This window comes from Equus przewalskii, chromosome 4 (genome assembly GCF_037783145.1).
Source record: "Equus przewalskii isolate Varuska chromosome 4, EquPr2, whole genome shotgun sequence".
NCBI lineage: Eukaryota > Metazoa > Chordata > Mammalia > Perissodactyla > Equidae > Equus > Equus przewalskii.
Genome location: NC_091834.1, coordinates 45,067,576 through 45,092,119, shown reverse-complemented (window position 1 = coordinate 45,092,119; position 24,544 = coordinate 45,067,576). Strand labels below are relative to the sequence as shown.

Genomic DNA, 24,544 nt, shown 5'->3' with positions numbered 1-24,544 from the left:
ACAATTTTTGCTTTGACATAGTACAATCTATTTTCTTCCTCAAACACGCTTTTTTATCTTCTTCCACTAAGATCACAAATTTTCTCTTAATGAATACTCACTTTTTAAAAACCTGTCATTAATTGGCATCTCTAAAACTGTTCTGTACTGGTAACCATGACTTCCTTCTTCTAATTAGATCAGGACTCTTTCACCTTTCTCAATATTGTTCCTACTTTGGTGGTTCTTTAGCCATCTCATAACTGTTGGTATTCCCCATGTATTCCTCTTCTGCTCTCTATCTGTACATCTCTCTTTGGTTAATTCAAAATATGTTTCAACTTCCAAATACATGCTTATGGCTCTGAAATATTCTTCAGCCCATACTCCTCTTGAGTTGCTAGATCACATTTTCAGCTTCTTTCATGTATCTTCACCTCATGCTTCAGAAGCATCTCAGAACCTTAGTTTATCTTGGAACCCCACCTTGCAGCTTTTTCAATATTCTTCTACTGGATGAGTTCACAGCTCTCCACACAGCTGACCAAGTCAATGTCTTGGACATTGACCTAGAGCACATTCATTAGTTTATTTTTTCAAAGGAGAGACCTAATAAATTTTGTTGAATGAAATAATATGTGGATAATATTTTACAAAATCATGTTGGTTTTTACTTATTTCTTCTTTCTGAATGATGGCCAGGGAGTAAGATGTAGCCAGATGAGTACAGCTTAAAAAAATCCCCAAGGAGGGGAGGCCTGATAACTTGGTAATGAATCATTGCTTTTTGAAATATTTAGAGCCTAGCTCAGAATATGACAATGACTAGTTTATAACATTTCAGTTTATTAATGGGTGCAGAATACTCAGTACCAGGACAAACTCTTTATTCAGATAATAAACATTTTAGGCTTTGTATGCCAGCAGTCAAAACTGAGAATATTGTGTAGGTCCTTATATCATCATTTAAAATGTATAAAAATGTTAAAAAACATTTAAAATCCCACCAGTTATATAAAAACAAGCAGCAGCTGGATTTAGCCCACAGGCCATAGTTTGCAAACCCATGCTCCTTAACATATTATAAATGAGAGGATCAAATTCATGGTGCAATGAGCCTGACTACAATTTTTTTAAAATTAATTCCCAAATCATATGCGATGTAACTCCCAATTATGCTGTGTGTGTGTGTGTATGCATATACGTATTTTTGGCTGTGTTCAGAATTTTTTATTGGGACGCAGGAATTTTAATAACTAGGGCTTAATTTTTATTGCTCTCGGTGTTATAGTTTCTTGGTAGAAGTGATTGGTAAAGAACTAAGTAAATTGTTTAATTGCATTTTTACTGCAATTGCATATGAGCAACTGATCATTAGATGGAAATCAGATGACTTATATTCATTTCTTGTCATGAAGAGAGAAGGTAGTGTTATTCTAATTGGTAGATGCTAGGAAAAATGGCTATATTTACATTTATCACAAGATCACCTTATTTATGATATAAATGTCATTCAGAAGAGGTATTTATAAGTCATTTGTTTCTAGTTGTAAGGAACTTGGACATGTTTAATTTGTTTTTCCAGTTAATGTGGCTTTATTGTAAGGATACTTTGGGGAGGAAGGGAGTCAGGAAGAGCTGGAACTTGGTTTATCCTTGTTGAGGGTAAATCAGTGGCTCTTGCAATCTGTAAACAGCTCTGGTGACCCACTGGGAATTTGAGTTCTGCCACAATTTGGTTACCTCCTGTCTGCTTCCCACTTGTCCTGCCTGCTTCTTTCTAGTCTGCCTTCCTCTCTCTATTCTCGGATCAGTCTTGTAACTTCCACTCCACAGAGATTTTGCTTACTTTCTTCTTACTGAATGTGTGTGTGCGTTTAATTATAACTCTGGTGGCCTCTAAAGTAATCAATCAAAAGGTAGACATACTTCCCAGATACTAAGGAATTGGAGTCTGGTCTGAGAGAAACCCATTTCTTCTCCTCCAAACCATGTGTGTGGAATTGGCTTTTTGTTTTTTGTTGTTTTTTTTCTGCTGAGGAAGATTCACCCTGAACTAACATCTGCTGCCAATCTTCCTCTTTTTTTGTATGTGAGCCACCGCCACAGCATGGCCACTGACAGATAAGTTGTGTAGTTCTGTGCCTGGGAACCAAACCCAGGCTGCCAAACCGAAGCTTGCAAACTTAACCATTAGGCGGCCTCTGGGCCCAACGTGGCTTTTCATTTTTAGAGGCAGTCAAAATCAAAGATTACAACCTGAAACACTGTCATTAAAACAAGAGGATAGTCAATACTTTAAACTGAAAGGACACATTATGATTTGAATATTGTTTCCACCAAGGAAAATTAGGTCTGGATTTGTGGGCTTGACAAACAAACATAGATTCTCCTGCAATTTATTCTTTTCTTTTATCACCATTTGGTTGTTGCATATCGGCCATTTGGTCAAAAAGGAAACATAGAGGTTAGGTCCATAATTCCTGACTATGAATTCAACCAGTTTCTTTGGATCCATTTTATCGTTTTGAGTAGCTGCTCAAAATGGCATTTGGCCACTTAATAAGTCAGTCCAAGCATATCACATGATTGGTCCAATAATCACTTGTACATAAAAGGAAGATGGCTGGACTCAAGGCAGCAGTGAAAGACTGGATTTAACTGCTGCCGTACTGTACAGTTGACACTAGTGGAACAGGAAGTTATATGTTCTTATATTATTCAAAGAACAGAAGGGCCTAAAATAATTGTTGATATTTATAAATTTATGGATGGCAAGTGTTAGTTGGTTAAGGTGTTTTTTTTGGTTTTTTGTTTATTTGTATTTTGAGGAAGGTTAGCCCTGAGCTAACATCTGCTGCCAATCCTCCTGTTTTGCTGAGGAAGACTAGCCCTGAGCTAACATCCGTGCCCATCTTCCTCTACTTTATATGTGGGATTCCTGCCACAGCATGGCTTGCCAAGCGGTGCCATATCTGCACCCGGGATCCGAACTGGCGAACCCCAGGCCACTGAGAAGCAGAACGTGCGAACTTAATCACTATGCCACCGGTCCAGCCCACGGATGGCAAGTGTTAAACCAGAGATTAAAAAGTTAAGAGAGTAAGACAACAGAACAATGAAGAGCATGGCAAACAGGAGAGAGCATCCACAATTTAGCTCATGCTGAGGGAGATTTTGTAAGAATGACAGCCCACAATTGCCAAGTCATTTGAGCTTTTTCACTTAAAGCTGAAAATCCAGAATTTATTGTTACAAAGCATTATGGGTTCAATTGTGTCCCCCTCAAAATTCATTTGGTGAAGTCTTCAACCCCAGTACCTCAGAATGTCACCTTATTGGAAGTTGGGTCGTTACATGGGAAATCAAGTTAAAATGAAGTTATTAGGGTGGGCCCTAATCCAATATGACTGGTGTCCTATATTATAAAAAGGGAAATTTGAGCACAAAGATGCACACACAGAGAAAACGGTATAAAAACACATAGGGCAAAGAGGCCATCGATAAGCCAAGGAGACAGGCCTGGAACAAATCCTTCATTCACAGCCCTCGGAACAAACCAACTCTGCCACTGCCTTGATTTTGGATTTCTAGCCATTTTGGTGACAATACTGTTTGTTAAGCCACTCATTTTGTGATACTTGTTATGACAGTCCTGTCAAACTAAGTCACACAGTCTTCCTGATTTTAAAATATTGGCAACCCCTATTGAATTTAAAAAGTTGAAACCAAAACACATCTCCATCCTTTTCTCTTTTGACTCAGAGTTACAGCCTATTTCTTTTAAACAATTTTACCATAAAGGCAAAGAGCCAAATGCACCTGCCATTCTAGACAGGTGAAGTGATAATTGAACATTTCACAATATGTCTATGTATTTGGGATTTGTTTCAACCATTGTTGCTGGATAATAAACCTTGCTAGTGATTGCTAATTCTTCCTGTATGTCTCAAATTCATCTTATCCCAGAGAGAAGATTTAGTTGGTTGAAAAATCATCCTACTGGATCAAACATTTTTATTTATCAAAATTTAATTCTCCCGTCCCCCCCCACTTTTTTTTACCAGACCATTTCATTGGTCTGATGCTGATCCTCTAGTCCAGCACTTACAAATCAGGGGAGCAGGTCATGACCAATCACTGTGTATAATCACTCACCAGTGGTTGTGGGTGTAGCAGGTAATCAGGTTTTCATAGTTTGATTCACTAAGTGCATGTAAGATTTGGGTCAAATAAGGCTTATCCACAAATTTATAATCTGTACTCATTGAGTTATTGAAGAGAGATAAGTGAAACTCAAAAATCTTTATGGTTGTTCAAGTCTCATGACAACAATGTTCATCAAAAATTCATCTGAATCTGGTACAATAGAATAATTATGAAAGTCGCAAATGGAGGACAAAATGCGTCAAAAATATGACATTATTCAAATGTAATATCACTCTTAACTCTATTTGACCTTGATTTAAATTCCAAATTGTTTAACAACAGTCATGTTGGTTATGTTAGTTAAATGCAAATTGAAACCAACTGATTAATTCTACTAGCAATTTTAAATACTTCATATTCACAAATGAGCCTGTTGGTTAAAATAACTGTTTTCTCTGGCTATTTTAGACTGAACTCTTGTAGACTATAGCCTACACTTAAATCAGTGTAGGCTATAGTCATATACACTTAAATCAGTGTATGCTATAATAATAAAATTTAGAAAAGGTAAATATGGGCGTGTTTCATATGCTAAGGCATTTTCTCATTGCAAGAATTATTTTGGAGAGATGACCAAATCAATTAAATAAAACATTAATTCTAACGTATGCTTCATTTTCCTGATCTTTGAAATTAAGAAGTTGAACTATGTGAATTATAAGGGCCATTCTAACTCTTAGGACCAAGAAAAAAAAGAAAGCAGGGATACAGTTTTTCACCTCCTGTTGTCTAAAATAAGTTTTATTCGATGGTTAGAAAAAGAGTATTATGGAAAAGAAGAGAACAATATTAATGTGAAAACCAGTGTTCTTTGGTATAGTTTTTTTCTTTATGGCCTTTTTGCTACTGGAACAAATTGTCTAGAGCATACATTCAAAGAAGTTACAGCCTGCTTTGTCGCCTATTTTAAATTAATGAGTATTTATTGAGGAATTTTTTTGTAGAGAAAACTGGCCACAGACTTTAGCATATACCTCAGAAGACCTGGCATCGGGGGAAGGACATGGCACTTGTAAAGCAAATCTTCTAACTCTATTTAGATCTGTTAGTAAGAAATGCTTATCCTGAAATGACTATAACCAAACTCATGGTTTAGGCATTAGGAGGTCCTATGAGGATATGAGAGAATTATATAGAATTTGTTCTGCTTTGAAGATGCTGTAACTCAGGAAACCCATGAAGAAAATGTGGCTCTGGGGATACAAACATATACATTTTAGTTGCAATTAGCTAGACTGGAAAAACTCTGACTTTTAAAGAATGGTACCCCTCAATTTCTCTTGGGAGTTTCTGCAAATGCTTGCCATATCCATGGCACCCTGTGGAGAGTTTATTCTCTGCTGAGTGTAACCCCTGGTGACAGACTCATAGTTTCTCTCCCAGTGCCACCTGCTGATGACTCTAAATAATATATAACCCTAAATTCTAAGCTATGTGTTTGCCATTAACTTTATAGGATGAACATATATCAGAGTAAGGAGAAAGAACAGAGTTTAGACAGTATGATTTATTTTTGAGTTATACAACTCACTTGTGATGGATATATGGGCAGCAGCTGGCTTTTAATATAAAATACAATTCAAACTTTAGAAATCTATTAACCAAAGAGCCATGATTGGCATTAAATACAGTTATTCAATTCAGGGAGGTGAAGTCATATTTATTGAATACAACAGATCACTTATGAATGTATGTTGTAAACATCTGGACAACTTATTAAAGTGTTTTGCCTAATTTTTATAGGCTTCTGTGATGCACATTGCCATGAAATTTTTTTTATTCAAGTGATAAATTAGTTGAGGATAAATATGGACTCTGTTGTATAATTGCTTCCTTCCATTTACCAACTACCCTTAACAACTGGATTTTAGGAAATCCAAGCCATTCTCACAGTAGGGCAGGTTAAAGACCCATCCTGGGTGATGACAACATTAACAGCAGTTATAACCATCAGGAGTATGAGTTCTAAGCATGAGGAATTCATTTTTCCAAAGGTGACATAAACTACTTAACACTTTGCCAGGAGGCAACAGGTAAGTGAGTTTTATTGTGATTTATAATATGTATTGACGCTATGAACTAAATTTTAACATATTAATATTTATAAAGATGTTTCCTTTCATGTGTGTTAGTTACTAAAGAGAGGGTGTCAACTATACTGATTTTTCTTTCAAATACATAGAGAAACACTTTAGAAAATAGCATAAAATTCCAGGAAAAGTAATTCGTTACTGTGCTTTTTTTATGAGACTGCCAAACGTTCCTTTTATTTATGAGATCTTTTGCTTCTGTGACTCAGACAGTAAATGATGGTGGGAAAGGGAGTTTTCTGGGGTTAATGTTTATACCTTAAAGGACTTTCTAAGATGTTTCCAAATAACAGTATCCTTGGGAGCTTTTAGAAAGACAGACCTGGAAGCCCCAACTGGAGATATTCGACTTCAGTGAGTCTGACTGGAGCCAAACCCAAGAAGCTGACCAGTAACATCTCCTTTCTCGGAGTGATTCTGGTGAAAATACTCCTGGACGCTAGTTATTCCCAAACCCCGAAATGCCAATTTAATGAATAAATTTCTGCTTTTACTTCAGACTTATTGGTTATAGAATACAGATTTTTCTCCTTCATCCATAGATGTGTATTGAGACTCTGAACGTTAAATCAAGCAAGTATTAGGCTCAGTAAACCTTGGAGAAAACTTGTTTAACTTTGGCCTGAGATATATTTCTCATCACTCTTTATTATAAGAAAAGCTCATTCCCTCAGGAAAACAGTTAAGAAACACAAGACCTTTACTTATTTACTTATTGTAAGTAGCACTTCAGTGTTTTGCATTAAAAAAAAAAACCACCTAAATTTTCATCATTTTTTTTAAGTTAAAAGAGATTAGGTCCCAGTGGGTAGTCTAAAACATTTAATATGATTCTCTTTACATAAGTAGAGTAATACCCTGAAGAACAGAAGAGAGTTTGGGCTATTTTTGTAAGCAAACAATTTGAAAATATACAAAAACAAAAATTTACTAAATTTTGTACCTTTTCCCAGAAGACAAATTGTGTTAACCTTTTATTTAAAAAAATTTTATTTAATAATTCCAGTCAAAAAATGTATGCAAACACTCATTTAACTATTATTTTAAGCAAGCATAGTTTCCTCTTACCTGTGACATTCAAAAAATTATTTTGCCACATGCATCAAGGGCATGTTGTGTTAGGAAGTTGCATTTTTTGTTCTTATCATAAAAATTCTCTGGTTTCAGGATGGGTGATTTCTTTTAAATAGCAAATTTAACACTTTACTCCTTGTCTGAGCATTAGGAAAAAATATGTATGTGCCAAGACATGGAATCACTCAACCTATTGTGTGTATCAAGGATGTAAAAGCACTGGTGGGAGCTAATTGAGTCCATTCTGAGTAATCATCAATGGAAATGAGTTTGGCTGTTTGCCTTTTGAACTGGGAAATTTAAACAATATTGTTGAGTAAATATTGATACTACATTTGCACATTCATTAAAGTGCAAAAGCTTCTCATTTTAATTCCGAGGGCATGGATTAGAAGAAGGAAAGGATTAGGTGGAAATACCTTGCAGCATAAATGTATTCATAAGATGGAAAAATTCTCCTTAAGTAGAATCATATTTGCAAAGGAATCCCATATACTCATAGTTGCTCTCTCTAAGATGATTTGACCATTTGGGAATGACAGAACCAATCCCTGGTTGAACACAATTGGAAATAACATCAGCTAGTAATTTCTTAATAAGCAGAACTATTTCATGGCACAATTTATAGATGATAACCTGTCAATTGATTATTTGTCTTTTAGATAGATCTCTGTAATAATGACTCAGTCTTATTTTAACAGCCTTTGTGTTTTCTGTTAAAAAAGATTGTTCTTCAGATGTGAAACCATAGTGTTAAAGCTGCTTTTCAAAATGTCGCTGTCCACCAGCACCAAATTTTACAATCCATTGTTAATATTATGTCAGCATAACTGTGTTTATTTCAAAATGTATTTGGAATGAAATACATATTATGCGGTTCTTTTCAGAGGAAAATGTAAATAATACCTAAAATATGGTTAGACAAATAGCACTTTTTCAGAAAATGCTTTGGACCACATGAAAAAAAGAATATTGTAATGAGGAAAATTATATGATTAGAATAATATACTCTAAACCCAACGCGGTCTTCAAAATGAGTGGGACTGCAGAGATGGCAGTCTCTTTCTCTGTGTTTAGTCCCAGAAGGGGAGATATTTTAATATTTCTGCACTGAGCAAGGTAACATAAGGGTTTTTAAAGTTATAAAAAAATTTTAAGAGGTAAAGCAGGGATGTGAAACATATAAAGAAAGTAATGGTGTGGCTACTATTTATGTGCTTGCTTTTCCATCATTCAGTAGCCTGGGCTCTGGTACCAGACTTGTCTCTGCATGCTAGATTTTACCTCTGTGCTTCCCATTCAATTCCATATCTAGCCTTGTTAAAAGAACCAGGGTGAAGTGTTTCTCAGTGAGAAGTAGCAGCATACATGAATTTTCTTTCCTGCACCATCATCCATCAATGCAAATTTGGGGATTAGGTAATGGGTCCTGGAATGACTCCGCATCACTTGGTGGGCACTACCTCCTCTCAAAGTCCTTGCTTTATCCTAACTTGATTATGCACAGTGACCACACGTTTGGGGAAGTGTATTGATAATCTTGACAATCAGCTGAAGAAAAAGCATCTTATGGTTTGAGAACAAATGTGGGCAGGTACATGTTTCTTTGGGTAAATGATAAAAGAGGCAATGGAAAGATACTTGATATCTGCTACACTTTTAAGAATATTTCTATTTCGTAGCATTTTGCAAGATCTTTTAAGAAGACTAACTTGTTTCTGTGGGCATTATTTCTTTGTAGTTTTCACAATTGAGGTTCTAATAACACACTTTGGGAAAACCAGCCCTGGGTCACAAACATCCATATACAGCTCAGATAGAAGAAGCAATGCACTCCTCTTTTCTCTTCACATTTGTTACACTGTATTCCTAAATCGCAGCCATGCAAATTGTCACTCTTGTCTCCATTTTAATTTAGCTAGCATTTACCACTTGCCAGATAATTTGTCAAGTTCTATGTTGGACCCAGGCATAAAATTCTCTTTTTCAAGGTTTTTGTAGTCCAAAATAGAGTCCCAAGACAAATCCTAAGTAAACATAATGAAATAAAAATGCAATCAGCCATTCTCCAAACATATTAAAAGGTATAGAAGACATGGTCCCTGCCTTTGGGGCCATGGGGAAAGTACACTCATAAACCAAAGATATTAACTTAACTGTTTTGGGACCCAGGTATTCTAATAAACCAAGGATTTTTAATAAAATCTTATACATAGTATAAAATGAATGTAAATATTTGAACAGGACCTTGAAGGATGATTGAAAGATGCACAGAGAGAAATATCACAAAATGGGAGGAGCATCTTCCTGATGAAATGAAGCACACAGATAGTGATCGAGAATTAGACAAGAACAAGGCATGATCAGACAATAAACTAATTTGGCTGGAGTTCTTGCAATTTGATAAGGACTATATATCTAATAGGTTATAGGTAATATCTATCAATTATTGGGTGTTGGCTTGTGCAAGGAAATGTCAAGCCCTTCTATATCTATAACTATAGAAGGTCATTTAATCCTCACAAAAATATTATGAACTAATTATTATTATGGAAATTTTATAGTTGAAGAGATGAGACTCAGACCTTAATTATAAACCATGTTCTTCATTTTGATTACAATTGACCAGCAAGGTGAGAGGGATCAGATATTGGCAGCATTTAATGCCATGCTAAGGATCTGGCACTTTTGCTTTAGACAATGTGAATTTATTGAAAGCCTGGTAGTCTGTTTGCTTTTGTTCTTTGAGAGGAAATTAATGTTCAGTTAATTTCCAACATTATGTACTATGATAAAGCCACATTACTTTAGCAAATTCACCATTTTCTTATAGGTATATGCTGACTAATACTTAGTAGTAGAATTTCTTGATTTATAAAAGAATGTTGAATAATGTCTTTTTGCTGGATCTTCCGGCAACTTATTTTCAAATACCAGAGAGGTTTCTTTTCTCTAGCCACTATCTTCCCTACATGCCATCATTCAGTTAGATGCTTTTAAATACAACCTAAGTGCATACCATTCTCAAATTTATATTCCTAGTCTTAACCTCTCCCCTGAACTCCGTTAACATTCAGCTGACCACTTGATGTGCCCACTTGAATATCGAAGAAGCATTTCATACTCTTGATTAGCCCATATTTTTCCAATGAGCTTGCCTGTCATGCCAACCACAGTTATTAAATAAGCCACTCTTTTCCCCACTCAGTTGAAATGCCCTGTTTTCATACATTAATTTCCTCTAGATACTTAGATCTCTTTCTTGACCTTTCTTCTTTTCCTATGTCAATATCATTATATTTTGTTTTTGCAGTACAGTTTCTGGTGTGGTAGGCAGCCTTCTAAGAGATGATCCTCCAGTGACTTTTGCCCATGTGTAATCCCCTCTCTTTGAATGTGGATGAAACCTGTGAGTATGATGACATATTATTCCATAATTGTTACCTTATGTGGCACAGCTGACTTTAAGAAAGGGAGCTTATTAAGATGGGCATAACCTTATCACATGAGCCTATTGAAAGCAAAGGTTTTTTTCTGACTGGTGGCAAAAAGAGATTTGAAACATGAGAGCATTTGGACAATACAGATGTTCTCCTTTGCTCAGATGGTTGGGGCCATGGGCCAAGAACCCAAGAGTGGCCTCTAGGAACTGAGAGTGCTCCCTGGCTAACAGCAAACAAAGGGCAATTTCGGTCCTATGACTACAAAGAGCTGGATTCTGCTGATAACGGGAATAAGCTTGGAAGAGACTCCAAGCTCCAGATGAGAATGCAGCCAGCTGACTCTTTGATTTGTGATACCCTAGCAGAGAGCCCACCTAAGCGCTGCTGAACTTCTGACTGAAAGAACTGTGAGGTAATAAATGGGCATTGTTTTAAGCACCTAATTTCATGGTAATTTGTAGCACAGCAATAGTAAACTACTAAACTGGTAGAACAGATTTCCTTTACACTATTGATTTTTTCCAAACGTTTCTCAGCTTTTTTGGACATATGTTATTTATTCACTTTAAAGTTATTTTCTGGTTCCCAAAACAAAAGCAATAAAAAAATGGTAAACATTAAAATTGCATTATATATTAATTTTTATCCTGCGATATTATTATAATATTCTTTCAAGAAAATGGAGTTTATCTCCACTTACTCAAGCGTTTTTATTCTCCCGATTTTTCTTTTCCAACATTGTTGTATAACCTTATGTAGTTCATTTTTATTGTTTATTTTCAGTATAAGGACATTTTTATGTTGTAATCTTCAGGTATTTCATAATTTTGAAAATTATTACTGTTGAGAATGGTATATTCTGTTTCAATAATGTCATCCCCAAAGAAAATATATTTTCTTCTTTTTCAATATACTTTCAAATATTTAATTTTCTTGGCTAATTGTATTAGCTAAACACTTTAAAACAGTATTTAATGGCATTGAAACTTTATTTTCCTATTGCAGTTGTCTGGTCAACATTGTACTTTATGAAGATTAGTTTATCTTGGTATATAGAATAAATTGGATGAAGAGGGGGTTTAGTGGCATTAGGGAGAGCAGTTAAGATCTCATTTCAAAAGTCCAGCATAGAGTAAAATGGAACAAAGAGAAACGAAGAGATAGAATTGACAGAACGTGGGGAGTAATTGAAGTCATGAATGGGAGTAGATGACTTCAAGCTGACTTTGAGGTTTTAATTGTAGATGACTGTGTCATTGGTGATTTATTTCACAGATACTGACAAGAGCATGTGAGATAGGAAATAGTTGAGAAGCCAGTTAATTTGGGTATGACTGTATTAAGCTTATAGTGCTGGAGGAACATGTAGGTGGAAGCAATTTGACTGTTAGAATTTAGAGCCTCATAATATGGTCAAAAAAGAAGTCTGGGATTGAATTCTACTCATGACTTTGCCATGAACTAGCTATTTTATCTTGATAAACAAGTGAACTATTTTGAGTTTCAGTTTCCTCAGGTACTGAGGCAAGAGAGTCAAATTCACAAAACATTTATTGAGATTCTACCATGTGATGATATTGTTCTAGGAATTACAGGGGATAAAACCAAAGTGATCTGAAACACATCCGTGAAGGGCTGTAAATAATTTAGCTGGATAAAGATGAGTGGCTGAGTTTACGAGACACACAGATGGGGAAGACAAGATCTTATTTTGGACCATTGATCCAGTGTGCTGAAGTGGAGTTGGTATGGGAATATAGGTGGGAGTAGTTTAATAGGTTAAAAGGGAAGGTTGATTCAAATTTATGAGAAACTTAACACTCAAACCAAGAATTTGGCCCTTATTTAGAGTCAATGAGGAGGCATAGATTGGTTTTGACCAAGGAAATGACCTATGTTCTCACTGCGTTAGCTCAAATCTTCATCTTGTGTGGATGACTTCAGGTGTCTTCCCATCTATCCTCCAGTGTGTAATAAGCGTATTAATTATTTATTAATTAATAAGTGTATTAATAAGTATATTCACCCTCTATTTCATTCTCAGTACAGTGAAATGGAGGAAGTTTACCTTCCTAAAGTAAAAAAAATCCAGTACATGTTGTTCTACCTCTCAAAAAACTTTAAGTAGATTTCCACTGCTCATAGGATAAAAATCTAAACTCGTTAGCAAGCATACAAGGTCATTTATGACCTCTCCTGTCTTCCTCCTCAGACTGTTGTTTCCATTTTGTACCTTGTGTTTCAGTCATTCCAAACCTATTTACTATGCTACTTCACACATGCCTGACCTTGCACATGTTATTCCTTCTGCCTAGAATACTTTCCCCTACAACTATGTTGCTTACTCTGTGAGTGTCTATCAAGATCATCATCTCCTTAGCTGGAACTTCTCTGACCTCCTCCCCTGCTCACCATATTACTCATCCATGCTACTATTTTTTCTTATCCACCCTTCACTCTTTGGAGTAATATATTCTTTGTCCAAATCTCTTTTCCCCATTAGGTGGATATTCTTAAGGACAGAACTTATATATATTTTTTAATTTAATTTAATTATTTTTAGTTTTTAATTTTTATTTATTTTATTTTTGAGGAAGATTAGTCCTGAGCTAACTACTGCCAATCCTCTTCTTTTTGCTGAGGAAGACTGGCCCTGAGCTAACATCCATGCCCATCTTCCTCTACTTTTTACGTGGGACGCCTGCCACAGCATAGCTTTTGCCATGCGGTGCCGTGTCTGCACCAGGGATCCGAACTGGCGAACCCTGGGCCGCCGAAGCGGAACGTGCAAACTTAACCGCTGTGCCACCGGGCCGGCCCCCATATTTTAACATTTTCATTAAATTTTCAGTTTGAGATTTTTTGTCTTGGTATTTACTTTACCAGCAGTTCTAGGCTCAAACAGGTCCTCATTAAATCGCTACTAATAAATGTCACTACAGACAGATCCATGTCAATTGTCTGAATTGCCGTCACTCTAGATTCTAAATGCATTTTTAAATTGAAAAAAACCCATCCCCTTGCAAGTATAGCAGAGAAAGAGCTTATCTAAAACAAACAAACATAAAATCAGTGTGGAGATCAGTTCACTCTTTAGAGGCTGTAGGATATTTTCATATCTTTTAGCTAAAAAGCACTTCACTCTGATGTCTACAGAAATTTTTAGGAAAATATCTTCAATCTATTTCTATAATCAAATGCTCACTTGTAGGCTTGCATCACAATTTGTTTCCATGTCAATTTAGGACCTTCCTCTGCTGGCATATTTGTAGAACTGGGACATCTGCTCCTATTGGGCACTCAGGCTCCTGTAAGAGCCAGCTGCAGCATACATTATTTATTTGAACAGCTGTTTGATTTGTAAATCTTTAAAAATTCTCCCTCTAAAAGTATCAATGTATGAATTTTGTTTTATATTTTTCTTTTTTGGTCATTGATTTCCTAGAAATACATGTTTCTATAAGGAGCACCTGGGCAATTAAAATATAACGGTAAGAAATCTCTGAAACAATGGCATCCACCCTCTAGTGCATCAGTTGGATAAAGGAAAGGCAGAGCATTGTATTCAGTTGTAGAAGGCACTTATTAAAGAATCCAACTTAAAGATGAAAAAATTATGTTTTTATTTACACAAAGTGCTTATTACTAAGTCAACCAGTAAAATTGATATTTATAGAATATGCATGGCCAAATGGCAAGCAGAATTTTAACAGGTAAGCTTTGAAGAAGATTCATTATTTTCTGATTGGTTCCTACAAATTTTATCAAAAATTGAAATATTTTAAAATCCTAGATGTTTTGAATCCTAAAATTCTAAGAATTAAAATTAGAGCCAAATATATTTTTGAAACCGATTATACTCTTCCTTCTTCCTTAAAATGATCATGTTGTTCTTTGTTAATGTTAGGAGGTACAAGACAGATAATGTTAAAAGGAAATTGCTGTTAAAGTGGATTATGTACATATTTGTCCTGCATAATTTTTCATGATGGTCACTGAGACACAGGGGATGAAAAAAGACTTTTGAGAATTTCATCTAAGAATTCACGCACAGAATAAATACCACACAAAAAGTGCTAGAGAAGTCTTCCAGAATAGCGTGTTGTCATATAAATACCTACACATTTGTGACACAATCACTTTTATTGTTAGTTAGCTGAAGCTTAGATCCTGAAACAGTCTCTGTGACAGTTGATTTGTGTGGATCAACACCACATTATAGCGTATTTTCTTGGAATGAGTTTCATATTACGTGAGTTCTGATAGGTTTTTAAGTCATGGTTTTCTGATTATATGCAAAAAATGAGAAATCTTGTTTATTAATGTTAATGCTATTTGCACAATGACATATAATATTGTGTAGTCAAATTATGGTTGACTCCATTTTGTAATTATCACAAAAGCAATACAGGATTATTGCAGAAGATTTGGAAAATAGAAAATTCTTAAAGGAGAACACAAGAAGATCACTTTTTGCCTTGCAGTGTATGTATCTTTAATAATGTATCATGTAGTACATACTCTTATGAAATCTTTTATTTAACTCATATATTCAACATTTTCCCATGCCACTGATAACCTTCTGTGATATATTATCTTTAATGTATGCATACTATTTAATTATAAAGATGATCTGCAGTTTATTTAACTGGATCCCTTTATTTGAATATTTCAGTTGTTTACAGACATTTGCTATTATAAATAAGTCAACAGAAATATTAAAAAAAATTTTCTCATTCCATGATAAAATCCCTATTATACATTGCTCTAAAGGAAAAGAGAACATCCATTTTAAGTGCTATTAATACTGTTGATGCGCTCACCAGAAATTTTGCACCTATTTATCCTCTTAGTGATAGCTACAAATTATTGTACACTTTTATAATGCCTTTAGTAAACAAATATATGTTAACTGTATAAAATGTTTTAAAGTATCTCAAGAGTAGAAAATCACTTAAAAATCATATAAAAATCAGAACTCTCCCAATCTCACTACTTGAGTGTACAAACAAGAACAAGTTAAATAATTATTGGTCCTGTAAGAAGTATAAGATGGTATTTTGTCCCAACCTCACTGATACTTGGAAGGGTTATTTTTTTAATCCAGTCTTTGTTTTTTATTAATTGAATATATTTTCCCATTCCTCCCTTACTTTTCCTCTTAACTAACTTTGAAGTTGCACACTTCATTTTTGTTCTTTTAGAGATTACTATTGAAACATGTGTTACTCATCTGGATGTATAGTCTATCAACATCTTTACTATTTTCCCAAAGAATGCAAGTACTATAGAATGAGCTAACACTGGTCTCCCCTCTCCTGACACAAATGTTCTTGTCCAGTACTTTATTATCATTGTTCCATAGAACAATAATCGATTTACATTTACCTACATATTTACCACTTTTCTCAGCTTAATGTTTTCCTTGCATCTCCAACATTTTTTTTCCTCATTCCTGCAATTTCCATGTCAAATATGTGTGTATTCTGGATCTTCCAGATCTTATTCTTGATGCCTTTATTCTGCAAGTATTTCAGGGCTTTCTTTTGCATGGTTACATTTTTTTGATGGCTTTATCAACATCTCTGAGGTAAGAACTGTGCAGACTCAGTGTTTCTCACAAGGTATGGTTAATTAAATGTCAGTGTCCCCCAATTTCAGTCTTCTTTTGTGAAGATCAAGTCTTTTCAGCTATTCAGAGGGGGTTAGTTTAGTTTGCACAGCTCTCGGTCATATTCTGGCTTTAGATAAAATTTTCTTTGGTACATACCTTCTCAACTAAAACCACACTTCTTATCCTTCACTCCCCCAACTTCTATCTTGTTTTCTTGGTAGGATATCTAATGGAATATATGCAAAATGAAAATGTCTAGAGTATAATTATACCAAAATTCTTTGTTTATATGGCTCAACCTATTTCAGGCAATAAATGTTCTTCCATGTTTTGTTTTTCTAAATCAAAATGTGATTCAGAGTGTAACAGTATGAAACACATTTGTGTATTTTCTAGTATTTCTTTTTATGTTTCATTGAATATTTCCATGATGTTGTTGTGGTGTATAGTAATGGAGGGGGCAAGCACTTACCTTACCATGTGACTTGGAAGTCCACAAATTAAGATTTTTTTTTTTGAGAACAACTAGCCCTGAGCTAACATCTGCCTCGAATCCTCCTCTTTTTTTGCTGAGGAAGACTGGCCCTGAGCTAACATCCATGCCCATCTTCCTCTACTTTATATGTGGGACACCTGCCACAGCATGGCTTGATACATGGTGCCTAGGTCCACACCCAGGATCTGAACCAGTGAACTCCAGGCTGCTGAAGCAGAGCGTGTGAACTTAATCGCTGCTCCATGGAGCCGGCCCCCAAGATTTTGTGAATAACCTCTGAGGCATCGTACTTATGGGACTTCCAAGATAAATAGCATTTTGATTTTTATCTATCTGCTGTATCTTTCCTCTCCTCTCTTCTAATCTCCTTGCAGACTTTTGGATATGGCATTCTTCATGGTTCTGTTGTTTTTCTTTCACATTTTATCTTTTATGCATCCTATCAACTTTCATAATTCCAATATCTACTTCTTTGTGTGTAACCCCTAGTTCTGCAATTTAGCCATGATATCCATTATGAAATGCAATTCTGCCCCTCCAAAATCTCCTTGAAGATTTGCATCCATTTATTTATTACTGTCTCAACTTTAATATATCCAAACTCTAATTCTCTTATTTTTGGTCTATTTCATCGATTTTTCTTTCTTGCCATCTCTCATCTGTTTAGTGACCTTATTTTTCTGCTTTCACAGAGTCAAAATATCAGAATTCCTTGGTGGTAAACTTTTGCTTGGATGCCAAAGACCTTCTAATTCTGGATGTTCAGGATCTTTTCCTTTTCAGTACTGTTCAGCTCATCGTTATGTTTCACTTATTAAGGAGTAAAAGCCTCAAGCTAGCTTCCACATATCTTATTGTCCTCTTACCTGAAAGTCACCTCCAGACATCCCATAATGCATTTTCTTCCTCACATACACTCTACTTTTCTACTTTCAAGGTTTATGTATTTTTGTCCCCTAGTGAATCCAGTTTCTTATGTCTTTGCCATTAAAACCACGACCAGATACTAATACAACAGAACAGATACACTCATGAACTGTCCCTGATCCTCCAGATGGATACTTTCTACCTCTTTTGAATTCCAAGAGTATTTTAGAGAGCTTAGCGTATTTATAATATTTTGACTTTTTACATGTCTAACTTTACCTGTAAGATTCTAGAGTGTCACTCTTCAGCATAGCAGCAATTAGTCACATGTAGCTCGTGGGCACTTGAAATATGACTAGTCTGAATTGAGATGTACTATAAATATAGGATATGCCAGGTTTTGCACATTTAGTGTGAATAAAAAGAATGTGAAATGTCTTAATCTTTTATAGTGACCCATAACAGTTAGAAGCACAGTGCAACTTGCAGCACATGCACAAAGATGTTTTTAGAAATCGTTGCTATGTTAACATTAGTCACTAATGAAGGTACATAGTTTTCAGCAAAATAGCCTAATTGAAAGGAGACCTAGATCATCCGGGAGGGTTGGAGACTCTCTCTCTTGCTCTTTTCCCTTTCAATTCTATATGCGCAACAAGCCAACTGCATCATCCCTTCAAGCCTGAGCTCCTCCCTAGTTTTTCACACCCCCTAGAATGGCCTTAGGTGGAGAGTAATAGAGAGCTGTAACTGGTTAAACCCTACCTGAGGCCTGAAAGAACTACGCAGCTTCTTATTTAACAGTCAGGGATTAACTCAGTCCTTGAGATTATCTAGGTAAATAAATGTTACTTGATAATGACCCATTTTCGTTGTTTTGTGTTGCATGAAGTCATGACTTTGGTTTATGATGCAAGGACTGCTGGCAATCTGACATAGACACATTCTCAAATTGGACTTGTATCTTTCTGGTATAAAATAACCTGCAGCACAGTTGATAGAATCCCCCACCCCCATCCCCAAACCCACCCCCAGAGCCGTGAGCACAGCAGTGTCTACTTGAATGGCAAATTGTGATAAAGTAGCAGGAGCAAAATTGCATAGCATAATCACTGCAATTTTTTATTGAATTGAGCCCTTTGCTCTTTCTCTTGACAGAATGGTTTATTGAACATGCTTTTGGAAAACAAAGAAAGGCAGTAAAGAAAAATACCTTTTTTTTTTTTTTTTTGCCTGAGAATAGAATAGAGGGAAAATGTGTCTACTTCCAGAGTGCATTTCTTAAGTGGAAGAACATTTTCAGGCAAAAAGACTCTTTAGAAATATCATAAAACTATGCCGCTCAAGGGCAACTCAGTGACTGATGAGGTTTCTATCTGGCAGCCCAGTCAGCTTGAACAATGGAAGTTTCTTATGTCCTTTATTCCTGGAAGATGGAGAAATTCTACCAAGTAATAAAATTTTTTCAGTAAAAGGTGGAAAGATGATTTTAACAGATGGCTAGTGTTTTATTTTGTACATTCAGTACTAAAAGGTCCGTTAGCTGCAGGTTAAAGTTTTATAATGAATATGATTTAATAGAAAATCAATTGTTCAGAATTTAAGGTAGAAATTGACATGGGGAATTTCTGGGTTTAAATCAAAGCTTCAGCACTGGTGCCATTTAGGGTGTTTAGGATGAGACTTCCTGGCTTTTCTTAGCATCTCAAAATTAATCTTTGAACATAAAATGTTGAAATTTTCTATTTCAGATTCTTCATTTTAAAACAGGAAAAATGGTGTCTATCACCAAATATTTTGGTGAAATTTATTAATACAATACAAGCCTCAATTTTCAGATACTGGATTTTATTAGCATTTGGTTTTTGTTACTATCCATTCCAATAGATGAATTATTCTGATGTAATATTTTCATTGATACTGTCATCTCAGTCCATGCTATTTGTGAAGGCTGGACTTCTTTCATCTATTTTAAATATTCTTGAAAAAAGTACAAAGTTGACGTAAATGTCAAGAGTCTTGGGACTTTTACCCTTCTGTAAAATTTTGTTTCCTCTTAGTATGATTTTTGTTAAAAATTAGAAAAATATATTTTGGGATCATGTATATTATTCTTTAATAGTAAATACCTTGGTCATGATATTAACTGTTTTTATAAAAGTTACTTAGCGCAAATATCATTTTATAAGACATTTTATTCTGGAATCCCTTCCAGGGCAAGGAGTAGAAATCCTAGTACACTTCAAACTTGGCAACGTCTTAGTAAATACATTTTAGAGAAAAATCCCTTATTTGGCAGAATAGCTTGAAAATGCTGGCAGATATTTGTTCTTGCCTGTTCTCTGGGAATTCCCTACTATCCATTTGAACGTCCATTATTACTGATAAATCTTAAATGCAAATTAATAAGATCTTACCTCAAAGAGAGTTGGATTTCCTGCAACAGGGGCTACTAAGAAACGAAAGTTTAGTCACACTCCAATACCCATTAGCTATCTTCCACATTTCTCTTTTAATGGGACTCCAGCATCTATTCGCCAGTTGAATGAAACAATTTATAATTGAGCATTGATATAAAATTGATACAAAAGGGCAGAAGATGTGAATTTCATTTCTTTCCTTCCCCGACCCCCGAAACCTTTGGCTTTATATATTTATAGGGTTCTCACAATTTTACCTTTTAGTCTTCAGGACTAAGTAAGATCTTATTTGGGGCTAGGGATGCTATGGTAAATTACAACATTTTAGATTCTCTCTCTTAGTGGTCTGTGTCTTTAATTCAGTTAAGTGAGTAACACGTATGTGTTAGGAATGATATTCAAAGAAAGATTTGTCATAAAATATAATGCATAATTAATTACTCAACTATTGATAAGGCTCACATCCTAAGAAAAAAGTTAAAGTACTAAGATATATTTTATCTGATTTACTAATGCATATATTACTATCAATTTTATTAGGTACTATATTTTAAATGTTTTCTAGACCCAAATTTTGTTAAGGTACACACTATGCAGGTAAAATGCAAAGCACTTTTTCGTTTGAGGTGTACAAACAACCTACATTTTTAAGTGGAATATGAAACAACAAAAGAGTGAAATTTTGTCATTTCAATTAGTGTTTCCCTCTGTAGCAGTCATCTCATACCTGATTTTGTACCATCTGTTTGGTGGATTAATACTCCCTACTGACTTGTAAATTCTAATTTGAAAAATAAGTACTAATAGATAATTTTCTCTAGATTCCTCATCTCTTTTCTTGTAAATAAATGTGAATGAATCAGAAAATTATGATTTATCACACATCCTGCACCTTTTGTGTCAAAGGTGCCAGTTTCTGATGGCCCAGATCGTGTAGGATTCTTAATCCTCCCGTAGATTGCTTCTTGGATTCTGTCCCTGGGCTAGCTTCCTTACTTGCTAAAGCATGTCTCCTTGCCTGGGAGCTCAGCTCCATTCTCAGCTTGGAAGGATACAGTTGCTGCAAATGCCCCTGCTGCTACTGTTTTGGCACTCATGGGCTCCTGCTGTTTTGGCATAAATGTTGCATTTACACACTGAGAATGGTTTTCTTGGCATTAGGGAGAACTGTTACCATGAACATGGTGAATTCATGAACCAGAGTGTGTTTTTTGCACTCTGTATTCTATTTTTCATTCATTTAGTGTCTATTGTTATGCTGCCTCAAATAAGCATGATTTATTTTCAGTTTTATTTATAGAGCACTATGTACTTTCAGGTGTGTATCCCAGCAGATTTTGTTTTCCTATGTGGTTGTTTTTATACAATTTATATTTGTCACTTTTTTACTATTTTTGTTCATGTTAAGATTTCTTCTTTAGAGGACATATATGCAGTTCAAAAGCTCAGGCTTTGGGAAAAGACATACCCGGCTTTTAAACTGAGCTCCATTCCTTACTCTCTGACATTGGAAAAGTTATTCCATACCTAAAGTCTTACTTTCACCTTATATAAATGAGAATAATAGTGCCTTCTTTATAAAATTATTTTGATGATTAAATTGAATAATGCATCTAATATATGCAGCACAGGGAAGATGTTGAACAAATCTTAGCATCTCTTCTATGCAAAATCTCACTAAATTTTCCAAATTTATTAGTGATAGAGAAGAAAATAAGACTTATCTAAGTTGGTCCCTGGTAATTTTAGTAAATAAATTCTGTGGAAGCCTGTCATTCTAAACTGACTTTCCTAAGTTTTGCAGCAAAAACTAAGTACCCAGTCTTCTGCTAAAGATCATTTGAGGTTATAAAACTCTGGAATTTGCCTGAAGTAGGGTTGAATTTGATGAGGACAATGCTGGTATTAAATAGTCTCGCAGTGAGCAGTTTCCTTCACAGTATATTTTAAAAGGGACCAAGAAATCTCTCCTGCTTGCAAAGATAGTCTTTCCAATAAATATGACTCATTCTCACCTATTTCCCTAAAATTTGATAAATGTAACCCTGCTTTTCATGGAGTAAGCATTGCCTGAAGGGATGATGTTAGGATGTTATTAATAATTCATAGAACAATATGAATTATTTTATTAGAATTTTCTGTTGTAACAGGGGATTTGAGTAATAGCAGCTTTGACTGAAGATTGGGGCACAGATGAGACATAATAAATTTTGTTGATTTTACAAATTTGCCTGGTCTAAGAACCAAATAAATAGGACCCAAGTTTATGATTTTCTCTAACTAACAAGAGACACCAATATATATATGTTATATTTCTCTGGAAAACCCTTATACACTTTTCCTCAATGTCTTACCTCTTTCTGATTATTCCACCCATATAAACATTAGGGGTACATTTTCAGTCCAAATCCTAGTCACAAGATACAACCTGAAACCTGCTCTTCCAGCCAAGCAGTCTCTCTTTATAGAGAGACACGGAGGTCCTTGTGAATAAGGCTACTCAAATATTCCTCTGCAAACTTCAGGAGTCCAGTGTACACTCATAATACCTGTGTGAAGCAAAGCCTTTTCTAGGAAATATCAGATGAGCAGATTAGGAAAACAGTGAAAAAGGGGACTAAACATTTATTGGGACTTGATTAATGAAAACTGAATTTATTAATCGCAATCAATATGTTCTTAATTCAAAATCTTCCTGAAGATTCTTTTATTTTTCTACATATTTTTTGTTGCTTTGTGACATATATGGAATAACTAGTTCTTTTCAATCGATTTAAATAGGGCTTCCAGGTTTTCTGTTTAATCTTCACTGACTGCTTCAGTCTAAAGTTGATCTTTATATTTCCATAATCACATTTCTATGTTATCGCAATATCCTGGAAGATGACTGATTTGGCTTGGAGCTATGTGCTCAATCATATTAGCTTGACTATTCCATTACACCTTTTCACTTAAGCAAGTTTCTTATATGCTGTTATGTTCATATGTTTAATTGTAAAGACAGAAACAAAGTAGGGTTCGAATAGGTCTTGTTATAGTTTTTATTCCTGTCATAATTTTTCATTTCTCTCCACGGCACTTGTCTCCTGTCAACACTGATCAATTAGAGCTGGCTGTCTGGAGTGCTGTATGGGAAAAGACTGAGAAGCCACATCTCTTCTTAGTGGTTTAAAAGGGACATAATCAATAGCAGTGTCTACCAGAGGCTTGGGTGGGAGCTGTCAATTATCAAACCTGCATTATAGTATTTGCCCACCCAAAATGTGGGCCTTTTTCTTTGTTAGTCTTCTCATTGTAAAAATAGTTCAAAAAGTAATTGTAATGTAATTACCTCCCTTCAGGTTTAGCACTTCTAATATTCTTATAGTATATAACAATGTTATAGTCATTAATTTTCATTAATGAGCGTATTTTTAATCATTGCCATTTGTATTTCCACTTAAAACCAAGATGATACAATTTATATGTGTATTTGTCTATAATGGATAGAAAAAAAAAGATTGGTCTTTCATCACAGATATTTGTAAAGCCCTGGGCCCAAGAGCTTTGATTAACTTAAATGGCAACGCACATTTGGGAAAGGACTGTAATCTAAATATGAAATCCTTGAAACATGATTCTTAGCCCCAATTATTTTACGTTATTTTGATGTCATATGGACATCATTTTTAGGCACTTGTTTTCCCCTTACCTTCTTGATGCCCACATCGTTTCAGGTCTGTTGCCTGGTTTGGCTTTGCTCTGCTGTTCCCGTGCTTGGATACCTCAGTTAGTTTAAGACTTGACTACAGATTTTAAACGCATTGTTAAAAGAAAATAGTCTGACCTAGAGCAAAGGTTTTCACACAAAATTTCCATTGTATTACTGGATTCTAGGTGTAAAGTCATTGTTACGTTATTTAAAAACTAAAAATAATACTATGAGATAGCTCTGTAATGGTCTAGTTAATACCTGCCTACTTAAAAAACATTTTACCTATCTGAATAATTTTCTGACAAGTGAATTATGTGATAAGGAGGTCTGCGGACAACTATTAATTACGTTGGCACATCTCATAATTAGTGATTACCAGTTTGAAATCTTACACATTATTTTATTTCTATGTTGTTGATAAGACTTAAAAATTAAATGTTTTTAAACAGTTCTAAGGAAATACATAACTTCATTTTATTATTTTCCAAGGCAGCTTTGATTAAACATTTGATGATTTTCTCACTCTAAGTAAAACATGGGTAGTTTGCTATTCAAGTAAATAAGGACAAATGGTATACTGTACTATGCCTTTCTTACTATCACTTCCATATAAAATTTAGCAAACCGCTATAAAAAAACAACCTTTTATTTGTTAACC

The 24,544-nt window shown here is 35.0% G+C and overlaps 1 protein-coding gene across 3 annotated transcripts in view; it reads left to right on the top strand.

Moving 5' to 3' along the window:
- The window catches only part of THSD7A (thrombospondin type 1 domain containing 7A), a 676,621-nt gene that overhangs the window by 186,075 nt on the left and 466,002 nt on the right, over positions 1-24,544 (top strand). Inside the window, exon 3 of one of the 3 annotated variants that reach the window (XM_070615794.1) lies at positions 10,666-10,761. The exons of the other annotated variants lie outside the window; for them this stretch is intronic. The gene's annotated coding sequence lies outside the window, so the exon portion shown is untranslated. The remainder of the gene's footprint in view (positions 1-10,665; positions 10,762-24,544) is intronic. 3 annotated transcript variants of the gene reach the window in all.